We start from the raw sequence: 21,911 nt of genomic DNA, 5'->3' as shown, positions 1-21,911 counted from the left end.
AACTTTTTAAATTAAAAGACATTTTCAGCTGGGCTCAGTGGCTCACGCCTGTAATCCCAGCACTTTGGGAGGCTGAGGCAGGCGGATCACCTGAAGTCAGGAATTCCAGACCAGCCTGACCAACATGGTGAAACCTCGTCTCTACTAAAAATACAAAAATTAGCCAGACATGGTGGCGGGCACCTGTAATCCCAGCTACTCAGGAGGCTGAGGCAGGAGAATCGCTTGAACCTGGAAGGCGGAGATTGTATTGTGGTGAACCGAGATCGCGCCACCGCACTCCAGCCTGGGCAACAGTGTGAGATGGAGGGAAAAAAAAAAAAAGATATTTTCCATTTTTGGAAAAAAATTACTTAAGTTGCTTTTGCATTCCACGCTCCTGCTCAGAGTGATTTCTTCAAAAAAGCCAAGGGAGTCACATTTGAAGATGAGGTAATTTTTTTTTAATGTTTATGTGCCAGTTTCATACGAGGCCCTGTGCTTTCTCATCCCTGACCCCATGGAGGCCTTATGAGAACGATAAGCCCATATAAAATTACTACTTATGGAAAAGGAGTAATTTTGCAAGGAAGGAAACTGAAGGTCAAATTGGTGGTCCTGATCATGCAGTTCAGTAAGTGAGGGAGAGGAGGTTCAAACCCAGCTGCTGTGCCCCTGCTCCCCTCTTCTCACCACATGCCTCAGCTCTAAAGCTATCCTGAGAAAGGAACCAGGTTGGAACCTGAGCCTCCTACCAGAAGCCTGGGGAATCAAAGGGCGAACCTGACGCCCACCCTGCGAATCCCGCTCTGTCTGGTGCAAAGGAAACTGACTTCCTCTGTGCACACACTGCTCTGCCAATCTGAGTGACTCAGCCTCAAGATGACCTCACTGTCCTCAGTGGGCTGTTTGACCGCCTGCTTCGTGTCACTGAGCCCCAGCACCCAGCACGTCAGATATGGATTTACGAGTATTTTCTCTGCTCCGCTCCTCGAATGTGGCTAGGTTTGAAAAGGTCACCCTTCCCCTTGCCCTCCACCTCTCAGCTTTCTGTTGCCAGGCTGCCTCTGCCCATCCAGCTGCTAAAAGCATCCCAAGCTGTGAAAGCTGTTTGCTCCTGCCAAGCTGTGGTTGGACCACCATCCGGGGGAGCTGGGGGCTCAGCCTGGATTTTCCCAGTGCCTAGGACAGAGGCATGGCTGGTAGAGGACGTTGCTTGCCAGAAAATTGGCAGAGTAAGCTGAAATATCAGTTCTGGGTCTGCACTACAGCAAAGTAGAATTTTCAGAAGGGGTCTCATACAAGTATAGAGTGACCACATGTTAAAGATTGATTTAATTCATTAACGAGGAAACCAGCAAAAGGACAAAGCTGGTTTAAGAGATGATTTTAAAGAGTGGCTCTTTTAGTTCTCTAGGGCTGCCATAAGAAATTACCACCAACTAAGTGGCTTAGAACAGCAGAAATCCATTCTTCCGCAGTTCATGAGGACAGAAGTCCAAAATCAAGGTGTGGGAAAGGTTGGCTCCTCTGAGAGGCACTGGAGGGAATCTGTCCATGCCTCTTCCCCAGCTCCTGATGGGTGTGGCCTGCAGCAGCATCACTCCAGTCTCCGCCTCTGTGGTCACATGGTCATCTTCCCTGTGTATCTGTAGGCTCCAACTCTCTCTCCTTATAAGGACAACAGTGATTGGATTTAGAGCCATCTGAATCCAGTATGACCTCATTTTAACTTGATTACATCTGCAAAGCCTCTATTTCCAAATAAAGTCACATTCCCAGGTACTGGGGAATTAGGACTTAAACATATCTTTTTGTGGGGGACGCAACTGAACTTTTAACACCTACATTACCAAACTCATTTCTCATTACTCAGCATCACAGACCCCTGGCTTGATAGGGGCATTTGGCATGCTGGAAAGAACAGAGCCACAGGCAGCGTTGTTGTTAGCTTTGATCTGTCCCCAGCATTATGGGATGTAGTAGTGTCAGCCGGTTAAGGCTCAGTGAAAGACAGGGCATCTCCACCTCCGAAGTCAGTACCATGTAGGGTATAGAGACCTTGGAATCAACTTCCAGGATTCAACTCCCAACTCTGTCCCCCACTGTGTGTGACTCCTGATATTTCTTCACCTCTCTGGGCCTCAGTTACCTCATCTGTGAAATGGGGGTGATAATGGTACACAGCCTATCAGAGAGTGCTTAGAGCAGCATATGGGAAGCTCTGAATAAATGTTTGCTGCTGACGACGAAGATGATTATCCGAATCACTCTCACCAGCAGACACAGCTTTGCTGCTTCTGTGGTGAGAAAGGCTGTTCCTGCTGAACACACTGGAAAATTTCCAGTCCCCAAAAAACATGGCAAGGGCAGTTCCTGATTAGGATAAAGGAAGCCTCTCTGATGGTCACATGCCCAGGTGACTTGTAGGCAGAGGCCAGCCCCGCCTCCTGTCCCCACTTCCCAACTTGCCCTGCCTTTGTGAATGACTCTTTTCTAGCTGTGCATCCTGGGTCTAGTTTGGAAAGTAATTTCTCAGGCACTTTTGAGTTGACGCAGGTGGCAGTTTCCTTTATGAACGCTCATAACCCAGGGTAAGTTTGACATGGCAGTTTGAAGCCCAGAAACAAAAGTTGGGAACAACAGCCTTTCCAGCTAGAACTAGAGCTGGCCTGGTGAGAAACAGAAGGCCTCCCTGAGGTTAGAGGCCTAAGCAGACACCAGGTCTGGCCTTCCACATCCGAGCTGGGTGGAGCAAGACTCTCAGCACTTAGGAAGTGCCTGGCACGTTGATCTTTGGGAAGTGAGGGGCTCCTGTCATCTGTGTCCGGACTTCTCCCTTCTCGGGTGGACCACACATGGTCAGGCCAGGCCCTGAGTGGCGACTGTTGCTGCCGCTGCAGCTGCTTTTGACATTATTGTCTATAGAATAAAGGTAGAGGCTGGTGGGACTGCAGCAGCCACTCCCTGCCCAAGCCTGACCCTAAGTGCATCTGAGAGTGCTCTGCGTTGAACCAGGAGGGGTTAGGCCCAGACTCTCTAGGTCCCTTTTCAGACACACCCTCCCTGCCCTTCGAGTCTTCCCCTTTTCAAACCTAGAAGAGAACAAGGGTTCTTTTTTTTGGTTTTGTTTTGTTTTTTGAGATGAAGTCTACATGGGATTTCACCAGGTTGGCCAGGCTGGTCTTAAACTCCTGGCCTCAAGTGATCCACCTGCCTCGGCCTCCCAAAGTGCTGGGATTACAGGCATAAGCCACCATGCCCGGCCTGAAACATTGTTATATGGCACATAACTGTATATATATATGTTTTACTTATTTTTTTATCTGTGTTTTTTTGAGACAGTCTTGCTTTGTCACCCAGGATGGACTACAGCAGCACGATCTCTGCTCACTGCAACCTCCACCTCTAGGGCTCAAGCAATTATTCTGCCTCAGCCTTCTGAGTAGCTGGAACTACAGGTGCCCACCATCACACTTGGCTAATTGTTGTATTTTTGTAGAGACAGGGTTTCACCATGTTGTCCAGGCTGGTCTCAAACTCCTAACCTCAGGTGATCCGCCCACACTGGCCTCCCAAAGTGCTGGGATTATAGGTGTGAGCCACCATACCTGGCCATCTTTCTGGTTTGTTTGTTTGTTTGTTTGTTTTGCTTTTCTTTAAGGGAGTGGAGATTTACCATTATTTGCCTGGAGTTGGGTTTGACTGCAGATGGGCAAATGACAAAATGGACATGTTTGAAAACCAGTTTGTAGTGGTGGTTGCACTAGTGTGTAAATTTACTAAAACTCATTAAACAATACACTTATTATGGGTGAATTGTATGGCATGCAAATGATTCTTCAATAAAGCTACTTAAAACATATATAGTTGGGGCACGGTGGATTGAAACTGTAATCCCGGAACTTTGGGAGACTGAGGCGGGTGGATCACTTGAGCCCAGGAGTTCCAGACCAGCCTGGGCAACATGGCAAAATTCTACAAAAAATTTTTAAAAAGGTATAGCCGGGCGTACTGGTGAACGCCTGTAGTCCCAGCTGCTTGTGGGCCTGAGGCAGGAGAATGGCTTGAGCCCAGGAGTTTGAGGCTGTAGTTAGCTGTGATTGCACGGTGGCTCACACCTGTAATCCCAGCACTTTGGGAGGCCAAGGTGGGCAGATCATTTGAACTCAGAAATTCCAGACCAGCCTGGCCAACATGGTGAAACCCCATCTCTACTGAAAATACAAAAATTAGCCGGATGTGGTGGTGTGCACCTGTAATTCGTAGTTACTTGGGAGGCTGAGGCAGGAGAATCACTTGAACCTGGGAGACGGAGATTGCAAGTGATCCAAGATCGTGCTGCTGCAGTCCAGCCTGGGGGACAGAGTGAGACTGTCTCAAAAAATGAAGATTAAAAAAAATAAAATGTATATATGCAGTTATGTGCCATATAACAATGTTTCAGACTGGGCGCGGTGGTTCACACCTGTAATCCCAGCACTTTGGGAGGCTGAGGCAGGTGGATCACTTGAGACCAGCCTGGCTAACATGATGAAACCCTGTCTCTACTAAAAATACAAAAATTAGCCGGGCATGGTGGCAGGTGCCTGTAATCTCAGCTACTTGGGAGGCTGAGGCAGAAGAATTGCTTGAACCCAGGATTCTGAGGTTGCAGTGAGCTGACATCGTACCACTGTACTCCAGCCTGGGAGACAGTGAGACCCCGTCTCAAAAAACAAAAAACAAACAAAAAAACAAAACAAAACAAACAGGCCAGGCACAGTGGCTCATGCCTATAATCCCAACACTTTGGGAGGCTGAGGCGAGCAGATCACTTGAGGTCAGGAGTTTGAGACCACCCTGGGCAACATGGTGAAACCTCGTCTCTACTAAAAATACAAAAAATTATCCAGGTATGGTGGTGGGCACCTGTAATCCCAGCTACTTGGGAGGCTGAGGCAGGAGAATCACTTGAATCCGGGAGGCAGAGGTTTCAGTGAACCAAGATTGCACCACTGCACTCCAGCCTGGGCAACAAAAGTGAAGCCCGTCTCCACAAAAAAGAAAAAAAAAAAAAAAGGAGCCAGCATAGTGGCTAATGCCTGTAATCCCAGCACTCTGGGAAGCCAAGGCTAGAGGATCACTTGAGGTCAGGAGTTCAAGACCAGCCTGGCCAACATGATGAAACCCCATCTCTACTAAAAAACAAACAAACAAAGTTTCAGTTGATGACACACCTCACCTGCCACGGTGATCCCACAAAATTATAATACTGTATTTTTATTTTACCTTTTCTATGTTTAGATGTTTAAATACATAATTACTTACCATTGTGTTATAGTTGCCTACAGTATCCAGTACAGTAACATGCTATATAGATTGGTAGCCTGGGAGCAATAGACTACACCATTTAGCCTAGGCGTGTAGTAGGCTAGACCATCTAGGTTTGTGTAAGTGCACTCTATGATGTTCACACAATGGTGAAATCACCTAATGACACATTTCTCAGAATTTATCCTTGTTGTTAAGCAATGCATGACTGGGTATATAAAATGAATTATCTTAAAACCACAATCAGTGAGAGATTACTGTCTTTTAGGTACTTTATAGGACATCCTCAGTGATTCTGAACTCGAAAAAGAAGAGGAAGGGGAGCTGAATTGGAAGCCATGGCCTTTATGTGACCTAGGACAGATTCATATCCTCTTTGGGCCTTGGTTTCCCCATCTGTGATACCCCGATGCTTTTGGAGGAGATGAGGGATGCCAGGGTAGTGGAGCCTCTGCTGTGGTTTCTGTGCCCAGCTCCAAAGGTGCATTGGACCTTCAGGTCATACCAGGCACCACTGTGCACTTTGTCTTCGCCATGGGAGCACCTCTGCCTTCCTGTCTTTGTACAGATAATTTCCTTCCTCCAGCCACATGGAGCAAACACGCAGCCGGGAGCAGCTGGAAAATCCAGATCGGCCTAGCTTCGTTTTCTCCAATCCTGGCCCTTTCTTTGACCCAGACCAAAGAAGCAGCCAAGACACTGCCCTGGAGAAAACTCGCATCTTGGATGGAATGGATAGAGCACCTGCTGGGCATTTTCACGCTTTGCATAAATGTACACAGCCCTGATGGGCGGCCTCAGCCCATTTTACAGAGGAGGAAACAGAGGCTCACACACAGAGAGACATTTGTTCAAGGTAACGTAGCTGGTAAGCACTGAGCTTCCTGCTTTTTCCACTAGACCCCACTGCCAGGAAAGAGGCCAGGCACCTTGCTCAGGTGGAAGCTGGGCAAATTGGCTTATTTGGGAATCACCTGACTTTCTCTCCTTCTGCCTCTGCCAGTCGGGTCAGGACAGCAGAAATGCTGCTCCTCCAGGAAGACTTCCTGCAAACCTTCACCCACCCACCCAGCAAGTGCTGAGACTCACCTTCCTCTGGGTCCCAGCAGCAGAGACCCAGAGGTTTGTGACCCAGGGACCGTGAGTAGCTCCATTTGGGAGCATGGAAGGAATGAGGCCCTGGGAGTCAGAAGAACACTTGCTGGCCTAGTGTGGTGGCTCATGCCTCTAGTCCCAGTATTTTGGAGGCTGAGGTAGTAGGATCACTTGAGCCCAGGAGTTTGAGATTAGTCTGGGCAACATAGTGAGACCCCCCCATCTCTACAAAAAAATTTTTAAAAATTAGCTGACACTTTGGGCAGCCGAGGTGGGTGGATCAGGGGCTTAAGACCAGCCTGGCCAACATGGTGAAACCCTGTCTCTACTAAATATACAAAAATTAGCCAGGTGCAGTGGCATGTGCCTGTAATCCCTGCTACTTGGGAGGCTGAGGCAGGAAAATCACCTGAACCCAGGAGGTGGAGGCTGTAGTGAGCCCCCCAAAAAAAAAAAAATATATATATATATATATATATATGCGCCAGGTGTAGTGGTGTGCACCTGTGGTTCCAGCTACTCAGGAGGCTGAGGTGGGAGGATCTCTTCAGCCTGGGAAGTTGAGGCTGCAGTGAGCTGTGATTGTGCCACTGTACTTCAGTCTGAGCAAGAGAGCAAGACCCCATCTCAAAAAAAAAAAAAACAATTAGAAAAGAAGAAAATCTGGTGCTATAATCTGAACATTTGCATCCCCACAAAATTCCTACCCTAAGCCCCAAGTAGATGGTATTAGAAGGTGAGTCCTTTGGGAAGTGATTAGGTCATAAGGGTGGAGCCCTCACGGATGGGATTAGTGCCCTTATCATGTTCAGAGAGCTAGCAGCCTCTTCCACCTGTGAGGACGTAACAAGCAGGTACTGCCTATGAGAAAGGGCCCTCACCAGACACAAAATCTGCTGGGACCTTAGTCTTAGATTTCTAGCCTCCAGAACTGTAAGAAATAAATGTCTATGTTTGTAAGCCTCCCAGTTTGTTCTGTTGTTACATAGCAGCCCCAGGAGACTAAGACACCTGGTCAGGTGGTGGGGATGAAGTATCGCTCTGTTGCCCAGGCTGGAGTGCAGTGGCACAATCTTGGCTCACTACAACCCCCACCTTCCAGGTTCAAATGATTCTGCTGCCTCAGCCTCCCTAGTAGCTGGGATTACAGGCACTCGCCACCATGCCTGGCTGATTTTTTTTGTATTTTTAGTAGAGAGAGGGTTTCATCATATTGACCAGGTGGTCTCGAACTCCTGAACTCAAATGATCTACCCGCCTCGGCCTCCCAAAAATGCTAGGATTACAGGCGTGAGTCACCGCACCCAGCCTCGCAGTAGAGTTCTGAACAAGAGTGGGACAAGCAGATGTGACTTAAAAGAGGGTAGCTCAGCTGGGCATGGTCGCCACTGCACTCCAACCTGGGCGACAGAGTGAGATTCTGTCTCAAAAAAAAGAAAAAAAAAAAAAGAGTGGCTCTAGCTGCAGGGTGGAGGATGGTCAGATCCCAGTGGTGTTGAGTGGGAGGACAGGGGACCAACCAGGAGGCTGCAGCTGGAGCTCCTTCCTGTGGGGCCTCCAGGGGAGGGTGTGGCACCAACCCTCCTTTCACATTTTCTCTGCCCCTCTTTCCTCATTCTTTTTCTGTCCCCTGCCCCACTTCCTGGGGCCCACTGCCTATCTGATAAGCTCTGGGGAGTGCCCACTTCATGGCCTGCTGCTCCTGGCAGTCTTTAACTGGTTTCTTCTGGAGATGGTGCAGGGGCTGCATGGTGGGTACACGGGACAGCATGCCTGTGGGAGTGCCATGAGAAGGGGAGGGCCTGAGCCCCCAGGGTGGGCAAGGTGCAGGTAGAAGGCCAGGGGAGAGTCCTGCAAGAGCCACTCCTGGCCGACTCAGACCCTCCTGCCCTTCTTATCAGGCTTGAGGAGCGATAAGGGGCCAGTTCCTGGACTGTGGGTTCTAGGCCTTTGTTTGGGGCCGCCAGGAAGTGACTTGGTTTTGCTGCGGCTTAAGGAGTGTGGTTGATTCACCAGGGTGGTGGGCTGGTGTGCCTGGGGGAGCCCACAGACACCAGGCCCTGCACCACCCATCACCAACAGGCCAGCCTCTGGGAGGCCGCCGTGGGAGCGTGTCCAGCCTCCACACCCACCTCCTGACAGCCGGCCACAGAGGAAGGATTCCTCACCCCAGGGCGTCTCCTCCTTCTTTACTTTGCAAGCAGAAACGCTTCCAGAATATATTATTCCCCAAATGTGCAAGACACTAGAATGGGTGCTTTGCCTACACCATCTCCTTTCATCTTCACCCCTGTAACAACGGCCCTCAGGGCTCATCGTGGCTGTTATCACTGTCCACATTTTGCAGAAGAGGAAACTGAGACTCAGAGAGAGGAAGTAAATTGCTCAGGTTCACTCAGCTAGGAAGCAACAGATCAGGATTCAAGCCCAGTCCAAAATTCATAATTCACTCCTTGAAAAGCCAAAAGAGAGGACAGGGCCGTACGGGGTGGTTTCAGGAGGGTTGTGAGTTCCCTGGGAGCTGTGCAGAGCTTACATCGGGTGCTCAAAGGAGCCTGAGCCAACCACTGCCCAAGAGATTCTACCAAGATGGAAATGATTCCTCCCCAGCCACAGTTCCGTCACCTGCGTGATGGGACGAGAGGCTGGATCAGGTGTTCTCCACGGCCGGATATTAAGTGAGTAACCTGAGTTCATAAATGAGCAGTTGGGTAGGCTCTTCTTCCAGGCTCTTAAATGGGGAGCAGGGTGTGGTGCTCGGGGATAAGAGAAAAGAACAGGAAATTCCCAGCCCAGTGGGAGAGACCCTATTAGTCAAGACAGCAAAGCAATTCCAAAAAAGGGAAGTTTCTGACTCATGTTGCTGAGCCATGTATCAGCAGGACTCTGCCCCTTCAGCATTGATCAGTCAGCTTGGATGTTGCTCCTTCCATGGCTACCAAGGCGTCTACTAGATTCCCCAAGCTCACATCTCACCGGCTTTGGCCCTTACAGAAAGAGTCTCTGGCTGAGAAGTCTCAGAGAAAATCCTGATTGGTTTATTTTGAGTCACCTGCCATCCCTGAACCAGTCACCATGGTCTGGAGAGGGGGTTTGCTATTGGCCAAACCAGCACAGCCTGCCTACCCTCTCAGTGGATCTTGCTGTGGGGCAAGCCAGCAGCCCCACATGGATTAGGTGGAGTTGGAAGAGGAAGAGGTGGAGGCAGGCAAAAGCCATGAGACCCCAGCCATCCGGGGGCTAGCTCCTCGCCCAGCCAGTCTTTCCACGCCCAGGCTTTGCTAGGCCATTCTTGTCAGGCCAAGGATGCTAGAGGGTCATCACCAAGAAGGAGCCACTCGGTGTCTTAGTTTAGGTCAGGGATTTTGAACCTCAGCACTATTGATATTTAGGGCTGATAATTATTTGCCGAGGGGGGCTGTCCTCTGCATTGTAGGGTGTTTAGCAGCATCCCTGGCCTCTACCCACTAAAAGCCAGTAGCAACTCCTCTCTCTTCCACTGTGATCATCAAAAATGTCTCCAGTCTTGCCACATGTCCCTGGGAGACAAAATCACCCGTGGTTGAGAACTATTGGTTTAGGGCCGGCACGGTGGCTCATTCCTATAATTCCAGCACTTTGGGAGGCTGAGGCGGGCAGATCACCTGAGGTCAGGAGTTTGAGACCAGCCTGGCTAACATGGTGACACCCCATCTCTACTAAAAAAAAAAAAAAAAAAAAAAAAGCAAAAATTAGCCAGGCCTGGTGGCAGGTGCCTGTAATCCCAGCTACTTGGGAGGCCGAGGCAGGAGAATCTCTTTAACCCGGGAGGTGAAGGTTGCAGTGAGCAAAGATTGCACCATTGCACTCCAGCCTGGTTGACAGAGCAAGACTCAGTCTACAATAAATAAATAAAGAACTATTGGTTTAGGTGATCCCAGAAGCAGATTTTGAGATGAAGATCTCAGGAGGAGTGGGGAAGTGAGACAGGGAGAGAAGGCAGCTGATGCAGGTGTGCTCATGAGCAGGCTATCACTGTGGGCAGCTGGGGCTTGATCCCACAGGGGAGCCCTGGGGAGCAGGCTGGAACATGCAACTGAGCGTTGCCCGGACCAACAGACAAGAGAACACACTGGAAGCTGCTGGGATAGGGGGCGTTAATTCCAGGGCACATGAGGCCTGCAGTGTGGTGCAGAGAGGACCCTGGCTACTCAGAGAAAGCAGGTGCCGTTAGCAGCAGAAGGTATCTGAGTCACGTGCCACCGAAGTATGTTGGCGATGGTGAATCCGTAAGGGTCTGCAGCAACCTCAACTCTTGCCACCTCAGAAGAAAGAATTCCACCGAGGGGCATAAGGCAGATTGAGAGACCAAGGCAAGTTTTTTGTTTTCGTTTTTCTTTTTTGAGACAGATACTTACTCTTTTTGCCCAGGCTGGAGTGCATTGGCACAATCTCGGCTCACTGCAACCTCTGCCTCCTGGGTGCAAGAGATTCCCCTGCCTCAGCCTCCTGAGTAGCTGGGATTACAGGTGCCTACCACCACGCCCAGCTAATTGTAGTAGAGACGGGGTTTCACCATGTTGGGTCAGGCTGGTCTCGAACTCCTGACCTCGGGTGATCCACCCACCTTGGCCTGCCAAAGTGCTGGGATTACAGGCGTGAGCCACCGCGCCCAGCCCAACCAAGGCAAGTTTTTGAGCAGGAGTGAAAGTTTTATTAAAAAGCTTTAGAGCAGGAACAAAAGGAAGTAAAGCACACTTGGAAGAGGGCCAAGTGGGCGACTTGAGAGATTGAGTGCACACTTGACCTTTGACTTGGGGTCTTCTAGGTTGGCATTCCGTATGCACAGTGGCCTGCCAGTGCTTGGCCGGGGCCCCATGCGCAGTGTGTTTACTGGGGTTGTATTCATGCTCACTTGAGGCATTTTTCCGTTACCAGCCAAGGGTTCCCAGAGGAAGGTCATACACCAGTCAAACTCTGATCTTTTGCCTCTTAGTGCGCATGCTTGAGCCCACTCGCCCAACTCCTGAGATCTTATCTGGAAGCCGCGGCTCACCAGGTTCAGGTGTTTCTGTTGGGAGACTGCCCTTCTCTGGTGCCAGCTGCAACCAATTATCATTTTAGAGCGACAGTTGCCTGACCATGGTGGGGTGGTCGCCTGACATTCCCAGTGGGGGCCTCTCCTGCTGTGCTCATGTCTGCCTGGCTACCTGCTGCAAGATCTTCTGCTGAAATGTGGGCAGTGGGCACTGGGAGGGCAGGGGCAGATGGGAGCACATTCAATAACCCCCAGCGGTTTCCTGCTCCTTCTCCCTGGTTTTTTCCTTTCCAGCCAATGTACCCATGCAAGGATTTGCCTCTGAGGAGGGCCTGTGGGCCTGCCATGCCCTCATACCCCTTCTAGTGGTTTCTTCCAAGATCTCCATGTTTGCCATTGTCTTTCCCACCACCCCAGCTGGACCTGGGTTAGAATCCTGACCCTGCTATGTCTAAGCTGTGTGACCTCAGGCAGATTTCTTAACCTCTCCGGGCTTGGATTTCTCCTGTACAAAACGGGCCCAATGATACCTGACACATGCTTTAGGGGGTGCTGTGGTGTAAATGTTCATGTCCCCTCCAAAATTCATGTTGCAACTTAATCCCCAGTTCGACAGTAGAGAGGTAGGCCTTTGGGAGGTGATTAGGCTTTGAGGACTCTGTCCTCCTGGAGGGATTCGTGCTGCATAAAAGGGTGGGAAGGAACCAGCTAGGACCTGTGCCTTTCTGCCTTCCACAGGTGAGGGGATGGCAACGAGGCATCAGAGAGCAGCCCTCACCAGACACAGTACATGCTCAATAAACACTGACAGACTAAGAAAATCATCCCCCACCAGGTGTAGAAAGTGGAAATGATAGCTCCAGTACTTCTGTTCACTCACTGAGTGGAAGGCAGGTGGGCTGGTGGTTGGCACTCCTGCCATGACAGAAACAACAGCTGCTGGTCAGGTCTCGGCTCTACTTTTCACTGGCTGGGTGATGTTGGGGAAGTTCCTTGACCTTTCTGTGCCTTAATCTTCCCATTGGTAAAATGGGAATAATAATAACATCCAGGTGTAATTTTCTAGGTTAGAATAGTGAACGTAAAGCTCTTTGTCTGGAAGAGCTCAGTGCTTGTTAGCTCTTCTCATTCTTGGTAGTTGGGTGCTCATGACATGCCATGTTTCATTGACTCTAAGATGTTTTTTTTTTTTTTTTTTTTGAGACGGAGTCTTGCTCTGTGCCCCAGGCTGGAGTGCAGTGGCGTGATCTCGGCTCACTGCAAGCTCCGCCCCCCCGGGTTCACGCCATTCTCCTGCCTCAGCCTCCCAAGTAGCTGGGACTACAGGCGCCCACCACCTCGCCCGGCTAATTTTCTTGTATTTTTAGTAGAGACGGGGTTTCACCGTGTTAGCCAGGATGGTCTCGATCTCCTGACCTCGTGATCCGCCCGTCTCGGCCTCCCAAAGTGCTGGGATTACAGGCTTGAGCCACCGCGCCCGGCCTCTAAGATGTTATTGATCACAAGAACACACCACTATTTTATGTGCCACCAAGAAAGAAAAAGACTGATAGAAGGCCGGGCGCGGTGGCTCACGCCTGTAATCCCAGCACTTTGGGAGGCCGAGGCGGGCGGATCACAAGGTCAGGAGATCGAGACCATGGTGAAACCCCGTCTCTACTAAAAATACAAAAAATGAGCCGGGCGCGGTGGCGGGCGCCTGTAGTTCCAGCTACTCGGGAGGCTGAGGCAGGAGAATGGCGTGAACCCAGGAGGCAGAGCTTGCAGTGAGCCAGGATCGCGCCACTGCACTCCAGCTTGGGCGACAGAGCGAGACTCCGTCTCAAAAAAAAAAAAAAAAAAAGACTGATAGAAAGCTCTTGTCATTTAGGATGATTTTTTTTTTTCTTCTCACTGAGAAAGTTCTTTTATCATATAACACACCATCTACGTGTACATAGAAGAAAACTACGGTGAAATAAGGGAGCCAAGATATTTTTTAGGGCCAGGCGCCGTGGCTCACGCCTGTAATCCCAGCGCTTTGTGAGGCTGAGGCAGCAGATCACTTGAGGTCAGGAGTTCGAGACCAGCCTTGCCAACATGGTGAAACCCCCGTCTCTACTAAAAATACAAAAATTAGCTGGGTGTGGTGGTGGGCACCTGTAATCACAGCTACTCAGGAGGCTGAGGCAGGAGAATCACTTGAACCCAGGTGGCGGAGGTTGCAGTGAGCCGAGACCGTGCCACTGCACTCCAACTTGGGCCACAGAGTGAGACTCCATCTAAAAAATAAATAAAGCAATAAAAAATAAAATGTTGAAAAAAAAGACCATATCTTTTCCTCTTTCTTTCTTCCTTCCTTCCTTCCTTTCTTCCTTCCTTCCTTCCTTCCTTCCTTCCTTCCTTCCTTCCTTCCTTCCTTCCTCTCTCTCTCTTTCTTTCTCTCTTTTCTTTCTCTTTCTCTTTCTCTCTTTCTCTCTTTCTTTTTCTTTTTTTTTTGAGACAGGGTCTCGTTCTGTCACCTAGGCTGGAGTACAGTGGTGCAATTAGAGCTCACTGCAGTCTCAAACTCCTGGGCTTAATCCATCCTCCTGCCTCAGCCTCCTTCCTGAGTAGCTGAGACTACAAGTGCACACCACCATGCCTAGCTAATTTTTAAAAATTTTGTAGAGACAGGATCTCGCTATGTTGCCCGGCCTGGTCTTGAATTTCTGGTCTCAAGCAATCCTCCTGCCTCAGCCTCCCAAAGAGCTGGGATTACAGGCATGAGCCACGGTGCTCTGCCTCTTTTGTTTGTTTGTTAACACATCCATTTATTGAGCACATACTCTGTACCAAGAACTGCCCCCAAAGAGAACTGGGAGCCATAAGGATGGAAGGCTGGGATGGGGGTGAGGTGGGGATATGGAAGTTTAGAATGTGGGTCCCTGTTTCCTGAACCCCACGCCAACGTCTCTCCCAATCATTGATCTCTTGAGTGCTAGGACAAAAAAACCGAGTTGCTGCATGTGCCAGAGGATTAACAGTAGGGAGTGACTTTCCAGGCCACAGAACCAGGTAGGACCTGGGCAAGTCCCACGACCTCAGCCTGCAGTTGTCTGTGTTATTCACACAGGCAGGACCGTCTAGTGCACGCTTATGTCTTCCTGGCTCCTTGCCTGCCTGGGCCCAGCTCCCAGCCCCAGGGAGGCAGTAGAATCCGTGGAATATGTAAGAGTTTTGGCTCAGACAGGTCAGGGCTCAAGTCCCAACACTGCCTATTTCCGTATGTGCTTTCATTTCCCCATCTGTGAAATGGGGGTTATAATATAATGACACCGACTTGGTTGTCATGAGTATTGAATCAGACAACCCACATAAAGGGCCCAGCCCATGGCAATGAATACTACACATTGGCCCTTTTTATATTTCTATTTTAGGTGACCCCAGGACTGGGTCTCCTGCTGGGTCCATCTGACTTCCACTCTCCAGCACCCCCAGGGTTTACTGCTTCCATTCTGCTGACAGTCATCTGCTCTTCTCTGGCTGATTCAAGGTGATCTTTGGGGTCTGTCCAGGGCCCTGCATAAGGTCCTGGGGTGGACTTTTTGCTCTCTCCCGTTAGGAGACAGAGTGTGAGGGTTTCCAGGCTCCCCACAAAACCCAGGACAGACAGGAATGAAATTCTGGTGACGGGGATGGATTACAGATGGATGTTGTCGCTCACTCCTATCCGATACTGGTCCTCATTAAAGACTTGATTAGAGGCCAAGCGCAGTGGCTCTCACCCGTAATCTCAGCACTTTGGGAGGCCGACGGATCACCTAAGGTTGGGAGTTCAAGACCAGCCTGGCCAACAGGGTGAAACCCTGTCTCTACTAAAAATACAAAAATTAGCCGGGCATGGTAGCACATGCCTGTAGTCCTAGCTTCTAGGGAGGGTGAGGCAGGAGAATTGCCTGAACCCAGGAAGGGGAGGTTGCAGTGAGCCGAGATTTTACCGCTGTACTCCAGCCTGGGTGACAAAGCAAGACCCCATCTCAAAAAAAAAAAAGACTTGATTAGAGTGAGGGCTGTGCCTTTCACCCTCTGGAGGGGAAATATGGGCCACAGAAAAGGACAGGGTGTGAATAATGTGACATAGCCACAGGTGGCAAAGGGCAAATGCCAGATGTACCAGAATCACCACCCACTCATGAGGCTCTGGGTCTACAGGTAAGTGGGTGGCTCTGGGTCAGAAAGACATGGGTTCAATCCCTGGCTCCTCCACTTATTAGTCAAGCCTTAGTTTCTTCACCTGTAAAACAGAATTCTAATGGCAACAGTCTGGCAGAACCCAAGGTATTTGTCAACATCCATGGTCTCCTCTTCTTGGGCATTAGCCAGAATATATTTCCCAGACGCCTGCTACATGGAGTGACCATGTGCTGTCAATGGAAAGTGGGTTTGGGCTTGTAATCACAGCACTTTGGGAGGCCAAAGTGGGGTGTACCGCTTGAGCTTAGGAGGTCAAGGCCATCCTGGACAACATGGCAAAACCACATCTTTACAAAAATTAGCTGGGTCTGTGGTCCCAGCTACTTGGGAGGATGAGGCAGGAGGATCACTTGAGCCCTGGAGGCAAAGGTGGCAGTGAGCTGAGAGTGCACCACAGTATTCCAGCCTGGGTGACAGAGCAAGACTCTATCTCTCTCTCTTTTTAAAATAATTTAATAGTGTTTTGTTTTTGTTTTTTGAGACAGAGTCTTGCTATGTCGCCCAGGCTGCAGTGCAGTAGTGCAGTCTCAGCTCACTGCCACCTCTGCCTCCTGGGTTCAAGCAATTCTTCTTCCTCAGCCTCCCAGGTAGCTGGGATTACAGGTGTGTGCCACCATGCCCAACTAAATATTCTATTTTTAGTAGAAATGGGGTTTTACCATGTTGGCCAGGCTGGTTTTAAACTCCTGACCTCAGGTGATCCACCCACCTCTGCCTCCCAAAGTGCTGTGATTACAGGCGTGAGCCACCACACCTAGCGTAATAGTGTTTTTTAATGAATTGATTTTGCCCTAGGGAGATTGTGAATCAGGGAACTCAGCAGTAGACTCCTATCTGTATGTTAGAATTACCTGGGGAGCTTTAAAAAAATACCATTGCCGGCCGGGCGCGGTGGCTCAAGCCTGTAATCCCAGCACTTTGGGAGGCCAAGACGGGCGGATCACAAGGTCAGGAGATCAAGACCATCCTGGCTAACACGGTGAAACCCCGTCTCTACTAAAAAAATACAAAAAACTAGCCGGGCAAGGTGGCGAGCGCCTGTAGTCCCAGCTACTCGGGAGGCTGAGGCAGGAGAATGGCGTGAACCCGGGAGGGGGAGCTTGCAGTGAGCTGAGATCCGGCCACTGCACTCCAGCCTGGGCAACAGAGCGAGACTCCGTCTCAAAAAAAAAAAAAAAAAAAAAAAAATACCATTGCCTGGGCTCCACTTCCAGAGATTCCAATTCAATTGTTCTGGGCTAGAGCTGAGCATCAGGAGCTTTTAAACAAATTTTCTGGGCTGGGCACGGTGGCTCACGCGTGTAATCCCAGCACTTTGGGAGGCTGAGGCAGGTGGATCACTTGAGTTCAGGAGTTCAAGACCAGCTTGGCCAACATGGCGAAACCCCGTCATCTCTACTAAAAATACAAAAATTAGTCAGGTGTGGTGACAGGCACCTATAGTCCCAGCTACTTGGGAGGTTGAGGCATGAGAATCGATTGAACCTGGAAGGCGGAGGTTGCAGTGAGCCAAGATCCTGCCACTGCACTCCAGCCTGAGTAACAGAGTGAGACCGTGTCTCAAAAAAAAAAAAAAAAAAAAAAGGAAAGAAAAAAATTTTTCCAGTGGGCCAGGTGCAGTGACTCATGCCCACAATCCCAGCACTTTGGGAGACTGAGGTGTGTGAATAGCTTGGGCCTGGGAGTTCGAGACCAGCCTGGGCAACAAGGTGAAACCTTGTCTCTACAAAAAATACAAAACTTAGCTGGGCATGGTGCACATGCCTGTAGTCCCAGCTACTGGGGAGTCAAGGCAAGAGGATTGCTTAAGCCTGAGAGGTCGAGGCTGCAGTGAGCTGTGATCGTGCCACTGCACTCCAGCCTCAATGACAGAATGAGACCTTGTGCCAGGGCTGAGAACCAATGATGTAATTAATCTCAGGGCCTTTGCATGTGTTCCCTCTATCTGGAAGATTCTATGACCAGATCCTCCTAGAGCCAGCTTCTTCTCATCGTTCAGGTCTTGCATTAACATCCGAGGGCTGCCATAACAAATTACCACGTATTTGGTCGTTTAATGCAATAGAAATCTACTCTTACAGTTCTGAAGGCCAGAAGTCCAAAATCAAGGTGTTGGTGGGGTGAGTTCCTTCTGCAGACCCTGAGGGAGAATTTGTTCCTTGCCTGTCTCCTGGCTTCTGGAGGCTGCTGGTAGCCCTTGGCATTACTTGACTTAGGGCTTCATAACTCTGATCTCTGCCTCTATTTTCACATGGTCTTCTCCTTTTCTGTCTGTTGTAAGGATATTTACCATTGGATTTAGGACCCATACTAATCTAGAATAATCTCAATTTGAAGTCCTTTACCTTAATCACATCTACAAAGACCTTTATTCCAAAAAAGGTCACATTCTGAGGTTCCTGGTAGACAGATCTTTTGGGAGCCATAATTTAAACCACTACATCTCTCAAGTATCACCTCCTCGTGTTAGCAGTGGCAAATCCATATAGGTCTGCAGCAACCTCAATTCTTGCCTCCTCGGAAGAAAGAATTTGACTGAGGGGCATAAGGCAAGGAGAGACCGAGGCAAGTTTTAGAGCAGGAGTGAAAGTTTGTGAAAAAGTTTCAGAGCGGGAATGACAGGAAGTAAAGTTCACCTGGAAGAGGGCCAAGTGGGCGTCCTGAGAGATCAAGTGCACAGTTTGTCCTCTGATGTGGGTTTTATATGTTGGCATGCTTCTGGAGTCTTGCGTCTCTTCTCCCCTGATTCTTCCCTTTGTTAGAATGTTGGGTGTGTTGGGCCTCAGGGACAGGCTTCAGGACACAATCTCTCTGACCTTCTTCTGCTCCCTTTTCACCTGCCCCAAGGAAAGATTCCAATCTTCCCCCACCTTTCTCACTTGGGTCATAGACCCTCATTCCAGAGAGGGTACTGACCCATTCTCTGTGGGAAGGAATGCTGAGCTTCCATAAAAGCCCAAGAGGAGGCTGGTGCGGTGACTCATGCCTGTAATCCCGGCACTTTGAGAGGCCAAGGTGGGTGGATCACCTGAGGTCAGGAGTTTGAGACCAGCCTGGACAACGTGGTGAATCCCCATCTCTACTAAAAATACAAAAATTAGCCAGGCGTAGTGGCAGGCGCTTGTAATCCCAGCTACTCAGGAGGCTGAGGCAGGAGAATCGCTTGAACCTGGGAGGTGGAGGTGGCAGTGAGCTGAGTTGGCACCACTGCACTCCAACCTGGGCGACAGAGCAAGACTCCGTCTCAAAAAAAAAAAAAAACAAAAACACAGCCTATCTAACAAAGTTGTCTATAGAGCCTGATATCTACTCGGGTGATTTGGGGCAGGGGTGGGACTGAGCAGAATAGTCATGCAAAATCTAAAACATCCCTAAAGTTGGAGAGGGATTGGCCCCCTAAAATTGATAGGATGCCCCCACCATCATGGCTAAAGCCACCCCCACGTCTCTCAGGTCTCAGGCTGTTGAGGTGGCCAGACCCAGAGAGGAGGAGCCCATGGAGTCATCTTGTTCAGCCCCCTGACTCGGGGCAGGACTGCACCCCATCTAGGTCAGAGACTGACTCACCCCCAGCTACTACTCACTGGAAAGTTAGGCAGCTCCCTCCTCATCCTGCCTTCCAGGAAAGCCAGGCTTTCCGAAAGTCTAGAGGCTAGAGCTTGCCTCTTCCTGTCCAGGGTGGGATGAGGGGGGTGGGTTAGAGGATGGGGCGAGGGGCTGGTTCACTCTGACCTCATCACATTCTTGGACCGGGGAGTGGAGGAGCATGGCGAGCCACCCCCAGGTCCAGCCTGCTGCTGCGATTTGTGGGCTGGCTTCCAGGCAGGCTAAGAATGGAATTGGCCCCAGGAACGCACTGTAGGAAGGGACCTGTCTGCCTCCATTTGGGAAGGAAAATGGTGCAAACGTAGGTTTAAGTCCCTGCACTGCCGTTTCCTAGTGTGTCACCTGAGCAAGTTATTTAAGCTGAGCACAGTCCTTTCCTGTGAAAGGGAGATAACAATGACCTAACTCATAGGGCTGTTTCAAGGATTAAATGAGGTACTTTTATCCTTTGCATAATTTCTGGGGGCATGGTTTTTGTTCAGCAAATATTAGCTACCTGGAAAGCAAGAGCATTTAAAGACAAAGGGGGCCAGTGCGGTGGCTCACGCCTGTAATCCCAGCACTTTGGGAGGGTGAGGCAGGCGATCACTTGAGGTCAGAAGTTTGAAACCAGCCTGGCCAACATGGTGAAACACCATCTCTACTAAAAATACAAAGAAAAAGTTAGCCAGGGATGGTGGTGGGTGCTTATAATTCCAGCTGCTTAGGAGGCTGAGACAGGAGAATAGCTTGAACCTGGGAGGCAGAGGTTGCAGTGAGCCGAGGTCACACCACTGCACTCCAGCCTGGGTGACAGAACGACACTGTGTCTCAAAAACAAACAAAAAATTAGCCGGGCATGGTGGTGAGCGCCTGTAATCCCAGCTACTCTGGAAGCTGAGGCACGAGAATCGCTTGAACCCAGGAGGCAGAGGTTGCAGTGAGCCAAGATTGCACCACTGCACTCCAGCCTGGGTGACAGGGTGATACTCAGTCTCTAAATAAATAAATCAATAGGGCATTTTTCTTTTTTTTTTTTTTTGAGACGGAGTCTCGCTCTGTCGCCCAGGCTGGAGTGCAGTGGCCGGATCTCAGCTCACTGCAAGCTCCGCCTCCCGGGCTTATGCCATTCTCCTGCCTCAGCCTCCCGAGTAGCTGGGACTACAGGCGCCCGCCACCTCACCCGGCTAAGTTTTTGTATTTTTAGTAGAGACGGGGTTTCACTGTGTTAGCCAGGATGGTCTCGATCTCCTGACCTCGTGATCCGCCCGTCTCGGCCTCCCAAAGTGCTGGGATTACAGGCTTGAGCCACCGCGCCTGGCCTAGGGCATTTTTCTTTAGACAGAGGAGCACCTATCACCAGCTCCATTGAAACTAGCAGTGCCACAGTCGAGGCGCTCAAGGGAGGGGGCAGCGTAGTGGGGTCTGAGGGCTCACGTAGCTAGTGGGCAAAATACAGGCTTTGAAGCCAGACTGCATGGGTTCAGATACCAGGTATGTTAGAGGTTGCATGATGTTGGGTAAGTCACTTAATAACCTTCCATGTGTCTCAGTTTCCTCCTCTGCACAGTGGAGGAAATAGCAATGCCAGCTTCACAGGGGTATCATGAAGATTAAATGACTTTTATGTAAAACACTCAGAGCAGTGCCTGGAACACGGTAAGTCCTACACGTGCGACAGCTCCAACTATCTGTATTATTTGTGTCTATTCAGGGTCCTCTTCCTCCATTCCCACTCATAACAATAACAACAGCAATAATAATATCAGCAGCCACTGTTAGTTATCCTCTCACTTTATAAATTATCCAAACAGGTGCGGTGGCTCACGCCTGTTATCCCAGCACTTTGGGAGGCTGAGGATCACTTGAGGACAGGAGTTTGAGACCAACTTGGCCAATATGGTGAAATCCTGTTTCTACTAAAAACACAAAAATCAGTCAGGTGTGGTGGCGCACACCTGTAATCCCTGCTATTCAGGAGGCTGAGGCAGGAGAATCGCCTGAACCTGGGAGGCAGAGGCTGGAGTGAGCTGAGATCATGCCACTGCACTCCAGCCTGGGTGACAGAGCAAGACTCTGTCTCAAAAATAAATAAATAAATAAAAATAAAAAATGAATTATCTCAACAAACCCATGACACCATCCTTACCCTATAGATGGAGAAACTGAGGCTAAGGAAAGCTGGGTAAGGTGCTTGAGATCACACTGGTGCAGCCAGGATTTGAACTCAGGTCTCTCTGACTCAAGGGCCCACACTTGTAGCCGTTTACTATTATATATGGCACTTAAGAAACAACTCTGAACTCAATACATAGACCCTCATAAAACAATGAGACCCTGAGGCAGTGGCCTACAAGACACTGACTGTCATGTCAGTTGTGCTGTAGGTGTTCAGAGGAGAGAGTAAAGCTAGAACGACCTAGGGAGGACGTGGTCTAGCCTTGGACCTTGAAGAGGAGGTGGGACTTGAATTGGTGCATTGGGAGGGGTGTGGTTTCAGGTGGGGACAAAGGTGTGGAGGTAGGGCTGGGTGGGGCTCCACTTAGAGGCAGTGTCTGGGATAAAGTCAGGGGCAGGGAGGGCACCTGGCCAGCTTCCAAGTGGAATTGAGGCATAAAGCAAGGCTGAAGCGCAGGCCAGGAGTCGAGCACCTCCTTTTCCTGTTAGCCTCATTTCCCTTCCTCAGGGACCCACAGAATAAGCTCTC

Source organism: Theropithecus gelada, chromosome 2 (genome assembly GCF_003255815.1).
Source record: "Theropithecus gelada isolate Dixy chromosome 2, Tgel_1.0, whole genome shotgun sequence".
Classification (NCBI taxonomy): Eukaryota; Metazoa; Chordata; class Mammalia; order Primates; family Cercopithecidae; genus Theropithecus; species Theropithecus gelada.
The sequence above is the reverse complement of the archived record's forward strand: the minus strand, read 5'-3'. Positions refer to the sequence as shown.